The sequence below is a fragment of the Hyla sarda genome, unplaced genomic scaffold (assembly GCF_029499605.1).
Source record: "Hyla sarda isolate aHylSar1 unplaced genomic scaffold, aHylSar1.hap1 scaffold_2428, whole genome shotgun sequence".
Classification (NCBI taxonomy): Eukaryota; Metazoa; Chordata; class Amphibia; order Anura; family Hylidae; genus Hyla; species Hyla sarda.
In genome coordinates, this window is record NW_026609114.1 from 10,907 (window position 1) to 27,359 (window position 16,453).

A 16,453-nucleotide genomic window follows, 5' to 3' on the forward strand; every position below is an offset into this window, starting at 1 on the left:
TCCCACGGGGCCTTTTTAAATGCAATCCATAACCCGGATTTGCCAGGAACCCTTCTTACTCCTCCTACTTGCATGTGACACTGGGCTTAGGATCTGCATAGGAAACACACACACAAGCACACACCTACCTTTGTTGCCTGCAGATGCCTCCTTGGCTGTCCCCAAACGGTATCAAACCAACACCCACGGGAAGCTGTAAGCATAGAGGACATGCCTGCACCCCATTGGACTTACCTGTGTGGGTTAAATCCGGGTTATTTGACAACCTATGGCGGTGATGGTTCTGCTCAGGCAGAGCAGTGCTGATGCTCCTCATAAAGCTGTCGCTGCTGTGAAGGTTCTAGGTGACATCACAAATCCCTATGGTTACATACACAACAAAGCTGGGTTGTTGTTGTTTACACTCTGCAAGGCCTGTGGAAGTGAGTGACATCATAGCACTGTAGTTCTGAGGGTTCTAGATGGATGCAACAATCTCCTGTTGCTTCTATGAAGGCCATAATAGACGACATCACCAAACAGCTCCATAGTCACATACACAGCAAAGGAGAGATGTTGTTTACACCTAGTGATGTCAGTGGTATTGAGTGACATCACAGCACAGTGCTAAGGCTCCTGGGCCTGGACACAGCAGCGGCTGCAATATCTCAACGGAGAATACGTTTATATATATGTGTGTGTGTGCGCGTATATATATATATATATATATATATATATATATATATATATATATTTCTCCGCCGAAATCACTTTTAAACCCATTTCCACCTTTTTTTCCCTTCTCTTCCTCTTACTTTTTTTTCACGTTTTTTTACGTTTTTCTCCTTTTCGCCTCTTTTCTGGGCGTATTATTCTTCTTTTTCTTCTTTTTTTTCGTCTAATGCATACCCCATCAGTGCAGCAATGCTTATTCAATACCGCCAGCAGATGGAGACACTGGGGGATAATTTTCTAAGGATTTATACTGATTTTTCCTGTCTGAATTTGTCGCACAGAAAGTTGCAGGCCAAATATGTGTGACATTTCTGCGACTTTAGCTTCTAGAGCATTTTTACAACATTATACATAGGTGCTGAATACATAAAAAGCGACTGTTCAGCGACAGACAAGTCGCATCGGCTGAAAGTAGGCCAGAATGTCAGTCCATGTTGGAGCAGGTTTAGATACAGTCTAAAGTATAGATCTCAAAGTCTGTGCACAGAATTTAGCAAGGGCCTCGCACCTTCTGATGCATCAGGTAGGTGCACAATAGCATAGCCTAACCCTCTGTACTTTGGTCTATATTGATGCGGGACATAGACAGCCAGCTGATGACCAATCCATTAGTGCAATGGATGGCTGGAAGCATTTGTCTTTGCCTTTGCAATACCACAGAAGCAATGCATGGTCAATGTACAGCAATGACACACCTGTGTGAACAGCCAGGAGACCCCCCCCCCCCATGTTATGTTACATAGTTACATAGTTAGTACGGTCGAAAAAAGACATATGTCCATCACGTTCAACCAGGGAATTAAGGGGTAGGGGTGTGGCGCGATATTGGGGAAGGGATGAGATTTTATATTTCTTCATAAGCATTAATCTTATTTTGTCAATTAGGAACATTCAGCACCCACCCGCTATCAAGGCAGCTGCCTATCATGTCATGCCCTACCTGCACAGGTGTGCTGGCTACTCAAATGATCCAATTAAGGAGGCCATTTAGTCAGCAGCAGCAGAAGTCCTGTGCCTGGACGCTCCAACAGGGGCCAGACACAAGCAGAAGCAGAAGCAGCAGAAGCAGCAGCAGCACCACCTTTTGTTTTTTGGCTGCAGCAGCAGCAAGGCCCACAGGGCTGGCTAGCTGGCTAGCCAGCAAGCAGGTAGCAATGAAAGTAGGAATCTTTCTTTTTAACCCTGTAAGGGGGTGGTGCACTGTACCCGAAGATACTGCCATATCGGGTCAATGCATAGGGCGACGGAAGCAAGCTTCGAAATCGGCCCCCGTTCTCAAAAATCCATTTAATATATGGTCCCCAGATAGGGGACGTATCAGATATTAAACTGATAAGAACAGATACTACACTTGATCTTAGCCAAAAGGCCGAGAAGCGATAACCGTGAAAGGGGCTGGGCCCAACAAGGTCCCCTTCATGGGCACTATCACTGCTTGCTGTCAGGGAGGCTGCCAGACAATTTTCCATGCACACTCTGGGCTGGGGGGCAGTCAACCACCAGTACACACAGCAGAACCTAAACCCATACCATTATTGCTAAGCAGCAAGACAGGGGCCCATTGCACTCCCACGGGGCCTTTTTAAATGCAATCCATAACCCGGATTTGCCAGGAACCCTTCTTACTCCTCCTACTTGCATGTGACACTGGGCTTAGGATCTGCATAGGAAACACACACACAAGCACACACCTACCTTTGTTGCCTGCAGATGCCTCCTTGGCTGTCCCCAAACGGTATCAAACCAACACCCACGGGAAGCTGTAAGCATAGAGGACATGCCTGCACCCCATTGGACTTACCTGTGTGGGTTAAATCCGGGTTATTTGACAACCTATGGCGGTGATGGTTCTGCTCAGGCAGAGCAGTGCTGATGCTCCTCATAAAGCTGTCGCTGCTGTGAAGGTTCTAGGTGACATCACAAATCCCTATGGTTACATACACAACAAAGCTGGGTTGTTGTTGTTTACACTCTGCAAGGCCTGTGGAAGTGAGTGACATCATAGCACTGTAGTTCTGAGGGTTCTAGATGGATGCAACAATCTCCTGTTGCTTCTATGAAGGCCATAATAGACGACATCACCAAACAGCTCCATAGTCACATACACAGCAAAGGAGAGATGTTGTTTACACCTAGTGATGTCAGTGGTATTGAGTGACATCACAGCACAGTGCTAAGGCTCCTGGGCCTGGACACAGCAGCGGCTGCAATATCTCAACGGAGAATACGTTTATATATATGTGTGTGTGTGCGCGTATATATATATATATATATATATATATATATATATATATATATATATTTCTCCGCCGAAATCACTTTTAAACCCATTTCCACCTTTTTTTCCCTTCTCTTCCTCTTACTTTTTTTTCACGTTTTTTTACGTTTTTCTCCTTTTCGCCTCTTTTCTGGGCGTATTATTCTTCTTTTTCTTCTTTTTTTTCGTCTAATGCATACCCCATCAGTGCAGCAATGCTTATTCAATACCGCCAGCAGATGGAGACACTGGGGGATAATTTTCTAAGGATTTATACTGATTTTTCCTGTCTGAATTTGTCAATTTGTCGCACAGAAAGTTGCAGGCCAAATATGTGTGACATTTCTGCGACTTTAGCTTCTAGAGCATTTTTACAACATTATACATAGGTGCTGAATACATAAAAAGCGACTGTTCAGCGACAGACAAGTCGCATCGGCTGAAAGTAGGCCAGAATGTCAGTCCATGTTGAGCAGGTTTAGATACAGTCTAAAGTATAGATCTCAAAGTCTGTGCACAGAATTTAGCAAGGGCCTCGCACCTTCTGATGCATCAGGTAGGTGCACAATAGCATAGCCTAACCCTCTGTACTTTGGTCTATATTGATGCGGGACATAGACAGCCAGCTGATGACCAATCCATTAGTGCAATGGATGGCTGGAAGCATTGTCTTTGCCTTTGCAATACCACAGAAGCAATGCATGGTCAATGTACAGCAATGACACACCTGTGTGAACAGCCAGGAGACCCCCCCCCCCCATGTTATGTTACATAGTTACATAGTTAGTACGGTCGAAAAAAGACATATGTCCATCACGTTCACCAGGGAATTAAGGGGTAGGGGTGTGGCGCGATATTGGGAAGGGATGAGATTTTATATTTCTTCATAAGCATTAATCTTATTTTGTCAATTAGGAACATTCAGCACCCACCCGCTATCAAGGCAGCTGCCTATCATGTCATGCCCTACCTGCACAGGTGTGCTGGCTACTCAAATGATCCAATTAAGGAGGCCATTTAGTCAGCAGCAGCAGAAGTCCTGTGCCTGGACGCTCCAACAGGGGCCAGACACAAGCAGAAGCAGAAGCAGCAGAAGCAGCAGCAGCACCACCTTTTGTTTTTTGGCTGCAGCAGCAGCAAGGCCCACAGGGCTGGCTAGCTGGCTAGCCAGCAAGCAGGGTAGCAATGAAAGTAGGAATCTTTCTTTTAACCCTGTAAGGGGGTGGTGCACTGTACCCGAAGATACTGCCATATCGGGTCAATGCATAGGGCGACGGAAGCAAGCTTCGAAATCGGCCCCCGTTCTCAAAAATCCATTTAATATATGGTCCCCAGATAGGGGACGTATCAGATATTAAACTGATAAGAACAGATACTACACTTGATCTTAGCCAAAAGGCCGAGAAGCGATAACCGTGAAAGGGGGCGGGCCCAACAAGGTCCCCTTCATGGAGGCACTATCACTGCTTGCTGTCAGGGAGGCTGCCAGACAATTTTCCATGCACACTCTGGGCTGGGGGGCAGTCAACCACCAGTACACACAGCAGAACCTAAACCCATACCATTATTGCTAAGCAGCAAGACAGGGGCCCATTGCACTCCCACGGGGCCTTTTTAAATGCAATCCATAACCCGATTTGCCAGGAACCCTTCTTACTCCTCCTACTTGCATGTGACACTGGGCTTAGGATCTGCATAGGAAACACACACACAAGCACACACCTACCTTTGTTGCCTGCAGATGCCTCCTTGGCTGTCCCCAAACGGTATCAAACCAACACCCACGGGAAGCTGTAAGCATAGAGGACATGCCTGCACCCCATTGGACTTACCTGTGTGGGTTAAATCCGGGTTATTTGACAACCTATGGCGGTGATGGTTCTGCTCAGGCAGAGCAGTGCTGATGCTCCTCATAAGCTGTCGCTGCTGTGAAGGTTCTAGGTGACATCACAAATCCCTATGGTTACATACACAACAAAGCTGGGTTGTTGTTGTTTACACTCTGCAAGGCCTGTGGAAGTGAGTGACATCATAGCACTGTAGTTCTGAGGGTTCTAGATGGATGCAACAATCTCCTGTTGCTTCTATGAAGGCCATAATAGACGACATCACCAAACAGCTCCATAGTCCACATACACAGCAAAGGAGAGATGTTGTTTACACCTAGTGATGTCAGTGGTATTGAGTGACATCACAGCACAGTGCTAAGGCTCCTGGGCCTGGACACAGCAGCGGCTGCAATATCTCAACGGAGAATACGTTTATATATATGTGTGGTGTGTGCGCGTATATATATATATATATATATATATAGTATATATATATAATATATATATATTTTCTCCGCCGAAATCACTTTTAAACCCATTTCCACCTTTTTTTCCCTTCTCTTCCTCTTACTTTTTTTCACGTTTTTTTTACGTTTTTCTCCTTTTCGCCTCTTTTCTGGGCGTATTATTCTTCTTTTTCTTCTTTTTTTTCGTCTAATGCATACCCCATCAGTGCAGCAATGCTTATTCAATACCGCCAGCAGATGGAGACACTGGGGGATAATTTTCTAAGGATTTATACTGATTTTTCCTGTCTGAATTTGTCGCACAGAAAGTTGCAGGCCAAATATGTGTGACATTTCTGCGACTTTAGCTTCTAGAGCATTTTTACAACATTATACATAGGTGCTGAATACATAAAAAGCGACTGTTCAGCGACAGACAAGTCGCATCGGCTGAAAGTAGGCCAGAATGTCAGTCCATGTTGGAGCAGGTTTAGATACAGTCTAAAGTATAGATCTCAAAGTCTGTGCACAGAATTTAGCAAGGGCCTCGCACCTTCTGATGCATCAGGTAGGTGCACAATAGCATAGCCTAACCCTCTGTACTTTGGTCTATATTGATGCGGGAGACAGCCAGCTGATGACCAATCCATTAGTGCAATGGATGGCTGGAAGCATTTGTCTTTGCCTTTGCAATACCACAGAAGCAATGCATGGTCAATGTACAGCAATGACACACCTGTGTGAACAGCCAGGAGACCCCCCCCATGTTATGTTACATAGTTACATAGTTAGTACGGTCGAAAAAAGACATATGTCCATCAAGTTCAACCAGGGAATTAAGGGGTAGGGGTGTGGCGCGATATTGGGGAAGGGATGAGATTTTATATTTCTTCATAAGCATTAATCTTATTTTGTCAATTAGGAACATTCAGCACCCACCCGCTATCAAGGCAGCTGCCTATCATGTCATGCCCTACCTGCACAGGTGTGCTGGCTACTCAAATGATCCAATTAAGGAGGCCATTTAGTCAGCAGCAGCAGAAGTCCTGTGCCTGGACGCTCCAACAGCGGCCAGACACAAGCAGAAGCAGAAGCAGCAGAAGCAGCAGCAGCACCACCTTTTGTTTTTTGGCTGCAGCAGCAGCAGCAAGGCCCACAGGGCTGGCTAGCTGGCTAGCCAGCAAGCAGGTAGCAATGAAAGTAGGAATCTTTCTTTTTAACCCTGTAAGGGGGTGGTGCACTGTACCCGAAGATACTGCCATATCGGGTCAATGCATAGGGCGACGGAAGCAAGCTTCGAAATCGGCCCCCGTTCTCAAAAATCCATTTAATATATGGTCCCCAGATAGGGGACGTATCAGATATTAAACTGATAAGAACAGATACTACACTTGATCTTAGCCAAAAGGCCGAGAAGCGATAACCGTGAAAGGGGCGGGCCCAACAAGGTCCCCTTCATGGGCACTATCACTGCTTGCTGTCAGGGAGGCTGCCAGACAATTTTCCATGCACACTCTGGGCTGGGGGGCAGTCAACCACCAGTACACACAGCAGAACCTAAACCCATACCATTATTGCTAAGCAGCAAGACAGGGGCCCATTGCACTCCCACGGGGCCTTTTTAAATGCAATCCATAACCCGGATTTGCCAGGAACCCTTCTTACTCCTCCTACTTGCATGTGACACTGGGCTTAGGATCTGCATAGGAAACACACACACAAGCACACACCTACCTTTGTTGCCTGCAGATGCCTCCTTGGCTGTCCCCAAACGGTATCAAACCAACACCCACGGGAAGCTGTAAGCATAGAGGACATGCCTGCACCCCATTGGACTTACCTGTGTGGGTTAAATCCGGGTTATTTGACAACCTATGGCGGTGATGGTTCTGCTCAGGCAGAGCAGTGCTGATGCTCCTCATAAAGCTGTCGCTGCTGTGAAGGTTCTAGGTGACATCACAAATCCCTATGGTTACATACACAACAAAGCTGGGTTGTTGTTGTTTACACTCTGCAAGGCCTGTGGAAGTGAGTGACATCATAGCACTGTAGTTCTGAGGGTTCTAGATGGATGCAACAATCTCCTGTTGCTTCTATGAAGGCCATAATAGACGACATCACCAAACAGCTCCATAGTCACATACACAGCAAAGGAGAGATGTTGTTTACACCTAGTGATGTCAGTGGTATTGAGTGACATCACAGCACAGTGCTAAGGCTCCTGGGCCTGGACACAGCAGCGGCTGCAATATCTCAACGGAGAATACGTTTATATATATGTGTGTGTGTGCGCGTATATATATATATATATATATATATATATATATATATATATATATTTCTCCGCCGAAATCACTTTTAAACCCATTTCCACCTTTTTTTCCCTTCTCTTCCTCTTACTTTTTTTTCACGTTTTTTTACGTTTTTCTCCTTTTCGCCTCTTTTCTGGGCGTATTATTCTTCTTTTTCTTCTTTTTTTTCGTCTAATGCATACCCCATCAGTGCAGCAATGCTTATTCAATACCGCCAGCAGATGGAGACACTGGGGGATAATTTTCTAAGGATTTATACTGATTTTTCCTGTCTGAATTTGTCGCACAGAAAGTTGCAGGCCAAATATGTGTGACATTTCTGCGACTTTAGCTTCTAGAGCATTTTTACAACATTATACATAGGTGCTGAATACATAAAAAGCGACTGTTCAGCCACAGACAAGTCGCATCGGCTGAAAGTAGGCCAGAATGTCAGTCCATGTTGGAGCAGGTTTAGATACAGTCTAAAGTATAGATCTCAAAGTCTGTGCACAGAATTTAGCAAGGGCCTCGCACCTTCTGATGCATCAGGTAGGTGCACAATAGCATAGCCTAACCCTCTGTACTTTGGTCTATATTGATGCGGGACATAGACAGCCAGCTGATGACCAATCCATTAGTGCAATGGATGGCTGGAAGCATTTGTCTTTGCCTTTGCAATACCACAGAAGCAATGCATGGTCAATGTACAGCAATGACACACCTGTGTGAACAGCCAGGAGACCCCCCCCATGTTATGTTACATAGTTACATAGTTAGTACGGTCGAAAAAAGACATATGTCCATCAAGTTCAACCAGGGAATTAAGGGGTAGGGGTGTGGCGCGATATTGGGGAAGGGATGAGATTTTATATTTCTTCATAAGCATTAATCTTATTTTGTCAATTAGGAACATTCAGCACCCACCCGCTATCAAGGCAGCTGCCTATCATGTCATGCCCTACCTGCACAGGTGTGCTGGCTACTCAAATGATCCAATTAAGGAGGCCATTTAGTCAGCAGCAGCAGAAGTCCTGTGCCTGGACGCTCCAACAGCGGCCAGACACAAGCAGAAGCAGAAGCAGCAGAAGCAGCAGCAGCACCACCTTTTGTTTTTTGGCTGCAGCAGCAGCAGCAAGGCCCACAGGGCTGGCTAGCTGGCTAGCCAGCAAGCAGGTAGCAATGAAAGTAGGAATCTTTCTTTTTAACCCTGTAAGGGGGTGGTGCACTGTACCCGAAGATACTGCCATATCGGGTCAATGCATAGGGCGACGGAAGCAAGCTTCGAAATCGGCCCCCGTTCTCAAAAATCCATTTAATATATGGTCCCCAGATAGGGGACGTATCAGATATTAAACTGATAAGAACAGATACTACACTTGATCTTAGCCAAAAGGCCGAGAAGCGATAACCGTGAAAGGGGCGGGCCCAACAAGGTCCCCTTCATGGGCACTATCACTGCTTGCTGTCAGGGAGGCTGCCAGACAATTTTCCATGCACACTCTGGGCTGGGGGGCAGTCAACCACCAGTACACACAGCAGAACCTAAACCCATACCATTATTGCTAAGCAGCAAGACAGGGGCCCATTGCACTCCCACGGGGCCTTTTTAAATGCAATCCATAACCCGGATTTGCCAGGAACCCTTCTTACTCCTCCTACTTGCATGTGACACTGGGCTTAGGATCTGCATAGGAAACACACACACAAGCACACACCTACCTTTGTTGCCTGCAGATGCCTCCTTGGCTGTCCCCAAACGGTATCAAACCAACACCCACGGGAAGCTGTAAGCATAGAGGACATGCCTGCACCCCATTGGACTTACCTGTGTGGGTTAAATCCGGGTTATTTGACAACCTATGGCGGTGATGGTTCTGCTCAGGCAGAGCAGTGCTGATGCTCCTCATAAAGCTGTCGCTGCTGTGAAGGTTCTAGGTGACATCACAAATCCCTATGGTTACATACACAACAAAGCTGGGTTGTTGTTGTTTACACTCTGCAAGGCCTGTGGAAGTGAGTGACATCATAGCACTGTAGTTCTGAGGGTTCTAGATGGATGCAACAATCTCCTGTTGCTTCTATGAAGGCCATAATAGACGACATCACCAAACAGCTCCATAGTCACATACACAGCAAAGGAGAGATGTTGTTTACACCTAGTGATGTCAGTGGTATTGAGTGACATCACAGCACAGTGCTAAGGCTCCTGGGCCTGGACACAGCAGCGGCTGCAATATCTCAACGGAGAATACGTTTATATATATGTGTGTGTGTGCGCGTATATATATATATATATATATATATATATATATATATATATATATTTCTCCGCCGAAATCACTTTTAAACCCATTTCCACCTTTTTTTCCCTTCTCTTCCTCTTACTTTTTTTTCACGTTTTTTTACGTTTTTCTCCTTTTCGCCTCTTTTCTGGGCGTATTATTCTTCTTTTTCTTCTTTTTTTTCGTCTAATGCATACCCCATCAGTGCAGCAATGCTTATTCAATACCGCCAGCAGATGGAGACACTGGGGGATAATTTTCTAAGGATTTATACTGATTTTTCCTGTCTGAATTTGTCGCACAGAAAGTTGCAGGCCAAATATGTGTGACATTTCTGCGACTTTAGCTTCTAGAGCATTTTTACAACATTATACATAGGTGCTGAATACATAAAAAGCGACTGTTCAGCCACAGACAAGTCGCATCGGCTGAAAGTAGGCCAGAATGTCAGTCCATGTTGGAGCAGGTTTAGATACAGTCTAAAGTATAGATCTCAAAGTCTGTGCACAGAATTTAGCAAGGGCCTCGCACCTTCTGATGCATCAGGTAGGTGCACAATAGCATAGCCTAACCCTCTGTACTTTGGTCTATATTGATGCGGGACATAGACAGCCAGCTGATGACCAATCCATTAGTGCAATGGATGGCTGGAAGCATTTGTCTTTGCCTTTGCAATACCACAGAAGCAATGCATGGTCAATGTACAGCAATGACACACCTGTGTGAACAGCCAGGAGACCCCCCCCATGTTATGTTACATAGTTACATAGTTAGTACGGTCGAAAAAAGACATATGTCCATCAAGTTCAACCAGGGAATTAAGGGGTAGGGGTGTGGCGCGATATTGGGGAAGGGATGAGATTTTATATTTCTTCATAAGCATTAATCTTATTTTGTCAATTAGGAACATTCAGCACCCACCCGCTATCAAGGCAGCTGCCTATCATGTCATGCCCTACCTGCACAGGTGTGCTGGCTACTCAAATGATCCAATTAAGGAGGCCATTTAGTCAGCAGCAGCAGAAGTCCTGTGCCTGGACGCTCCAACAGCGGCCAGACACAAGCAGAAGCAGAAGCAGCAGAAGCAGCAGCAGCACCACCTTTTGTTTTTTGGCTGCAGCAGCAGCAGCAAGGCCCACAGGGCTGGCTAGCTGGCTAGCCAGCAAGCAGGTAGCAATGAAAGTAGGAATCTTTCTTTTTAACCCTGTAAGGGGGTGGTGCACTGTACCCGAAGATACTGCCATATCGGGTCAATGCATAGGGCGACGGAAGCAAGCTTCGAAATCGGCCCCCGTTCTCAAAAATCCATTTAATATATGGTCCCCAGATAGGGGACGTATCAGATATTAAACTGATAAGAACAGATACTACACTTGATCTTAGCCAAAAGGCCGAGAAGCGATAACCGTGAAAGGGGCGGGCCCAACAAGGTCCCCTTCATGGGCACTATCACTGCTTGCTGTCAGGGAGGCTGCCAGACAATTTTCCATGCACACTCTGGGCTGGGGGGCAGTCAACCACCAGTACACACAGCAGAACCTAAACCCATACCATTATTGCTAAGCAGCAAGACAGGGGCCCATTGCACTCCCACGGGGCCTTTTTAAATGCAATCCATAACCCGGATTTGCCAGGAACCCTTCTTACTCCTCCTACTTGCATGTGACACTGGGCTTAGGATCTGCATAGGAAACACACACACAAGCACACACCTACCTTTGTTGCCTGCAGATGCCTCCTTGGCTGTCCCCAAACGGTATCAAACCAACACCCACGGGAAGCTGTAAGCATAGAGGACATGCCTGCACCCCATTGGACTTACCTGTGTGGGTTAAATCCGGGTTATTTGACAACCTATGGCGGTGATGGTTCTGCTCAGGCAGAGCAGTGCTGATGCTCCTCATAAAGCTGTCGCTGCTGTGAAGGTTCTAGGTGACATCACAAATCCCTATGGTTACATACACAACAAAGCTGGGTTGTTGTTGTTTACACTCTGCAAGGCCTGTGGAAGTGAGTGACATCATAGCACTGTAGTTCTGAGGGTTCTAGATGGATGCAACAATCTCCTGTTGCTTCTATGAAGGCCATAATAGACGACATCACCAAACAGCTCCATAGTCACATACACAGCAAAGGAGAGATGTTGTTTACACCTAGTGATGTCAGTGGTATTGAGTGACATCACAGCACAGTGCTAAGGCTCCTGGGCCTGGACACAGCAGCGGCTGCAATATCTCAACGGAGAATACGTTTATATATATGTGTGTGTGTGCGCGTATATATATATATATATATATATATATATATATATATATATATTTCTCCGCCGAAATCACTTTTAAACCCATTTCCACCTTTTTTTCCCTTCTCTTCCTCTTACTTTTTTTTCACGTTTTTTTACGTTTTTCTCCTTTTCGCCTCTTTTCTGGGCGTATTATTCTTCTTTTTCTTCTTTTTTTTCGTCTAATGCATACCCCATCAGTGCAGCAATGCTTATTCAATACCGCCAGCAGATGGAGACACTGGGGGATAATTTTCTAAGGATTTATACTGATTTTTCCTGTCTGAATTTGTCGCACAGAAAGTTGCAGGCCAAATATGTGTGACATTTCTGCGACTTTAGCTTCTAGAGCATTTTTACAACATTATACATAGGTGCTGAATACATAAAAAGCGACTGTTCAGCGACAGACAAGTCGCATCGGCTGAAAGTAGGCCAGAATGTCAGTCCATGTTGGAGCAGGTTTAGATACAGTCTAAAGTATAGATCTCAAAGTCTGTGCACAGAATTTAGCAAGGGCCTCGCACCTTCTGATGCATCAGGTAGGTGCACAATAGCATAGCCTAACCCTCTGTACTTTGGTCTATATTGATGCGGGACATAGACAGCCAGCTGATGACCAATCCATTAGTGCAATGGATGGCTGGAAGCATTTGTCTTTGCCTTTGCAATACCACAGAAGCAATGCATGGTCAATGTACAGCAATGACACACCTGTGTGAACAGCCAGGAGACCCCCCCCATGTTATGTTACATAGTTACATAGTTAGTACGGTCGAAAAAAGACATATGTCCATCAAGTTCAACCAGGGAATTAAGGGGTAGGGGTGTGGCGCGATATTGGGGAAGGGATGAGATTTTATATTTCTTCATAAGCATTAATCTTATTTTGTCAATTAGGAACATTCAGCACCCACCCGCTATCAAGGCAGCTGCCTATCATGTCATGCCCTACCTGCACAGGTGTGCTGGCTACTCAAATGATCCAATTAAGGAGGCCATTTAGTCAGCAGCAGCAGAAGTCCTGTGCCTGGACGCTCCAACAGCGGCCAGACACAAGCAGAAGCAGAAGCAGCAGAAGCAGCAGCAGCACCACCTTTTGTTTTTTGGCTGCAGCAGCAGCAGCAAGGCCCACAGGGCTGGCTAGCTGGCTAGCCAGCAAGCAGGTAGCAATGAAAGTAGGAATCTTTCTTTTTAACCCTGTAAGGGGGTGGTGCACTGTACCCGAAGATACTGCCATATCGGGTCAATGCATAGGGTGACGGAAGCAAGCTTCGAAATCGGCCCCCGTTCTCAAAAATCCATTTAATATATGGTCCCCAGATAGGGGACGTATCAGATATTAAACTGATAAGAACAGATACTACACTTGATCTTAGCCAAAAGGCCGAGAAGCGATAACCGTGAAAGGGGCGGGCCCAACAAGGTCCCCTTCATGGGCACTATCACTGCTTGCTGTCAGGGAGGCTGCCAGACAATTTTCCATGCACACTCTGGGCTGGGGGGCAGTCAACCACCAGTACACACAGCAGAACCTAAACCCATACCATTATTGCTAAGCAGCAAGACAGGGGCCCATTGCACTCCCACGGGGCCTTTTTAAATGCAATCCATAACCCGGATTTGCCAGGAACCCTTCTTACTCCTCCTACTTGCATGTGACACTGGGCTTAGGATCTGCATAGGAAACACACACACAAGCACACACCTACCTTTGTTGCCTGCAGATGCCTCCTTGGCTGTCCCCAAACGGTATCAAACCAACACCCACGGGAAGCTGTAAGCATAGAGGACATGCCTGCACCCCATTGGACTTACCTGTGTGGGTTAAATCCGGGTTATTTGACAACCTATGGCGGTGATGGTTCTGCTCAGGCAGAGCAGTGCTGATGCTCCTCATAAAGCTGTCGCTGCTGTGAAGGTTCTAGGTGACATCACAAATCCCTATGGTTACATACACAACAAAGCTGGGTTGTTGTTGTTTACACTCTGCAAGGCCTGTGGAAGTGAGTGACATCATAGCACTGTAGTTCTGAGGGTTCTAGATGGATGCAACAATCTCCTGTTGCTTCTATGAAGGCCATAATAGACGACATCACCAAACAGCTCCATAGTCACATACACAGCAAAGGAGAGATGTTGTTTACACCTAGTGATGTCAGTGGTATTGAGTGACATCACAGCACAGTGCTAAGGCTCCTGGGCCTGGACACAGCAGCGGCTGCAATATCTCAACGGAGAATACGTTTATATATATGTGTGTGTGTGCGCGTATATATATATATATATATATATATATATATATATATATATATATATATTCTCCGCCGAAATCACTTTTAAACCCATTTCCACCTTTTTTTCCCTTCTCTTCCTCTTACTTTTTTTTCACGTTTTTTTACGTTTTTCTCCTTTTCGCCTCTTTTCTGGGCGTATTATTCTTCTTTTTCTTCTTTTTTTTCGTCTAATGCATACCCCATCAGTGCAGCAATGCTTATTCAATACCGCCAGCAGATGGAGACACTGGGGGATAATTTTCTAAGGATTTATACTGATTTTTCCTGTCTAAATTTGTCGCACAGAAAGTTGCAGGCCAAATATGTGTGACATTTCTGCGACTTTAGCTTCTAGAGCATTTTTACAACATTATACATAGGTGCTGAATACATAAAAAGCGACTGTTCAGCGACAGACAAGTCGCATCGGCTGAAAGTAGGCCAGAATGTCAGTCCATGTTGGAGCAGGTTTAGATACAGTCTAAAGTATAGATCTCAAAGTCTGTGCACAGAATTTAGCAAGGGCCTCGCACCTTCTGATGCATCAGGTAGGTGCACAATAGCATAGCCTAACCCTCTGTACTTTGGTCTATATTGATGCGGGACATAGACAGCCAGCTGATGACCAATCCATTAGTGCAATGGATGGCTGGAAGCATTTGTCTTTGCCTTTGCAATACCACAGAAGCAATGCATGGTCAATGTACAGCAATGACACACCTGTGTGAACAGCCAGGAGACCCCCCCCCATGTTATGTTACATAGTTACATAGTTAGTACGGTCGAAAAAAGACATATGTCCATCAAGTTCAACCAGGGAATTAAGGGGTAGGGGTGTGGCGCGATATTGGGGAAGGGATGAGATTTTATATTTCTTCATAAGCATTAATCTTATTTTGTCAATTAGGAACATTCAGCACCCACCCGCTATCAAGGCAGCTGCCTATCATGTCATGCCCTACCTGCACAGGTGTGCTGGCTACTCAAATGATCCAATTAAGGAGGCCATTTAGTCAGCAGCAGCAGAAGTCCTGTGCCTGGACGCTCCAACAGCGGCCAGACACAAGCAGAAGCAGAAGCAGCAGAAGCAGCAGCAGCACCACCTTTTGTTTTTTGGCTGCAGCAGCAGCAGCAAGGCCCACAGGGCTGGCTAGCTGGCTAGCCAGCAAGCAGGTAGCAATGAAAGTAGGAATCTTTCTTTTTAACCCTGTAAGGGGGTGGTGCACTGTACCCGAAGATACTGCCATATCGGGTCAATGCATAGGGCGACGGAAGCAAGCTTCGAAATCGGCCCCCGTTCTCAAAAATCCATTTAATATATGGTCCCCAGATAGGGGACGTATCAGATATTAAACTGATAAGAACAGATACTACACTTGATCTTAGCCAAAAGGCCGAGAAGCGATAACCGTGAAAGGGGCGGGCCCAACAAGGTCCCCTTCATGGGCACTATCACTGCTTGCTGTCAGGGAGGCTGCCAGACAATTTTCCATGCACACTCTGGGCTGGGGGGCAGTCAACCACCAGTACACACAGCAGAACCTAAACCCATACCATTATTGCTAAGCAGCAAGACAGGGGCCCATTGCACTCCCACGGGGCCTTTTTAAATGCAATCCATAACCCGGATTTGCCAGGAACCCTTCTTACTCCTCCTACTTGCATGTGACACTGGGCTTAGGATCTGCATAGGAAACACACACACAAGCACACACCTACCTTTGTTGCCTGCAGATGCCTCCTTGGCTGTCCCCAAACGGTATCAAACCAACACCCACGGGAAGCTGTAAGCATAGAGGACATGCCTGCACCCCATTGGACTTACCTGTGTGGGTTAAATCCGGGTTATTTGACAACCTATGGCGGTGATGGTTCTGCTCAGGCAGAGCAGTGCTGATGCTCCTCATAAAGCTGTCGCTGCTGTGAAGGTTCTAGGTGACATCACAAATCCCTATGGTTACATACACAACAAAGCTGGGTTGTTGTTGTTTACACTCTGCAAGGCCTGTGGAAGTGAGTGACATCATAGCACTGTAGTTCTGAGGGTTCTAGATGGATGCAACAATCTCCTGTT

At 46.0% G+C, this 16,453-nt stretch overlaps 7 non-coding genes across 7 annotated transcripts; all 7 read right to left on the reverse strand.

The window, feature by feature from the left end:
• Window positions 1-1,904: 1,904 nt before the first annotated feature.
• LOC130323134 (U2 spliceosomal RNA) lies at window positions 1,905-2,095 on the reverse strand. Its single transcript, XR_008868505.1, has one exon. It is a non-coding gene; the product is annotated as a U2 spliceosomal RNA (small nuclear RNA).
• Window positions 2,096-4,191: 2,096 nt separating this feature from the next.
• LOC130323117 (U2 spliceosomal RNA) lies at window positions 4,192-4,382 on the reverse strand. Its single transcript, XR_008868489.1, has one exon. It is a non-coding gene; the product is annotated as a U2 spliceosomal RNA (small nuclear RNA).
• A 2,094-nt stretch (window positions 4,383-6,476) lies between these two features.
• On the reverse strand, window positions 6,477-6,667 carry LOC130323118 (U2 spliceosomal RNA). Its single transcript, XR_008868490.1, has one exon. It is a non-coding gene; the product is annotated as a U2 spliceosomal RNA (small nuclear RNA).
• A 2,088-nt stretch (window positions 6,668-8,755) lies between these two features.
• LOC130323119 (U2 spliceosomal RNA) lies at window positions 8,756-8,946 on the reverse strand. Its single transcript, XR_008868491.1, has one exon. It is a non-coding gene; the product is annotated as a U2 spliceosomal RNA (small nuclear RNA).
• A 2,088-nt stretch (window positions 8,947-11,034) lies between these two features.
• LOC130323120 (U2 spliceosomal RNA) lies at window positions 11,035-11,225 on the reverse strand. Its single transcript, XR_008868492.1, has one exon. It is a non-coding gene; the product is annotated as a U2 spliceosomal RNA (small nuclear RNA).
• Window positions 11,226-13,311: 2,086 nt separating this feature from the next.
• Window positions 13,312-13,502, reverse strand: LOC130323130 (U2 spliceosomal RNA). Its single transcript, XR_008868501.1, has one exon. It is a non-coding gene; the product is annotated as a U2 spliceosomal RNA (small nuclear RNA).
• A 2,092-nt stretch (window positions 13,503-15,594) lies between these two features.
• Window positions 15,595-15,785, reverse strand: LOC130323121 (U2 spliceosomal RNA). Its single transcript, XR_008868493.1, has one exon. It is a non-coding gene; the product is annotated as a U2 spliceosomal RNA (small nuclear RNA).
• Window positions 15,786-16,453: the final 668 nt, after the last annotated feature.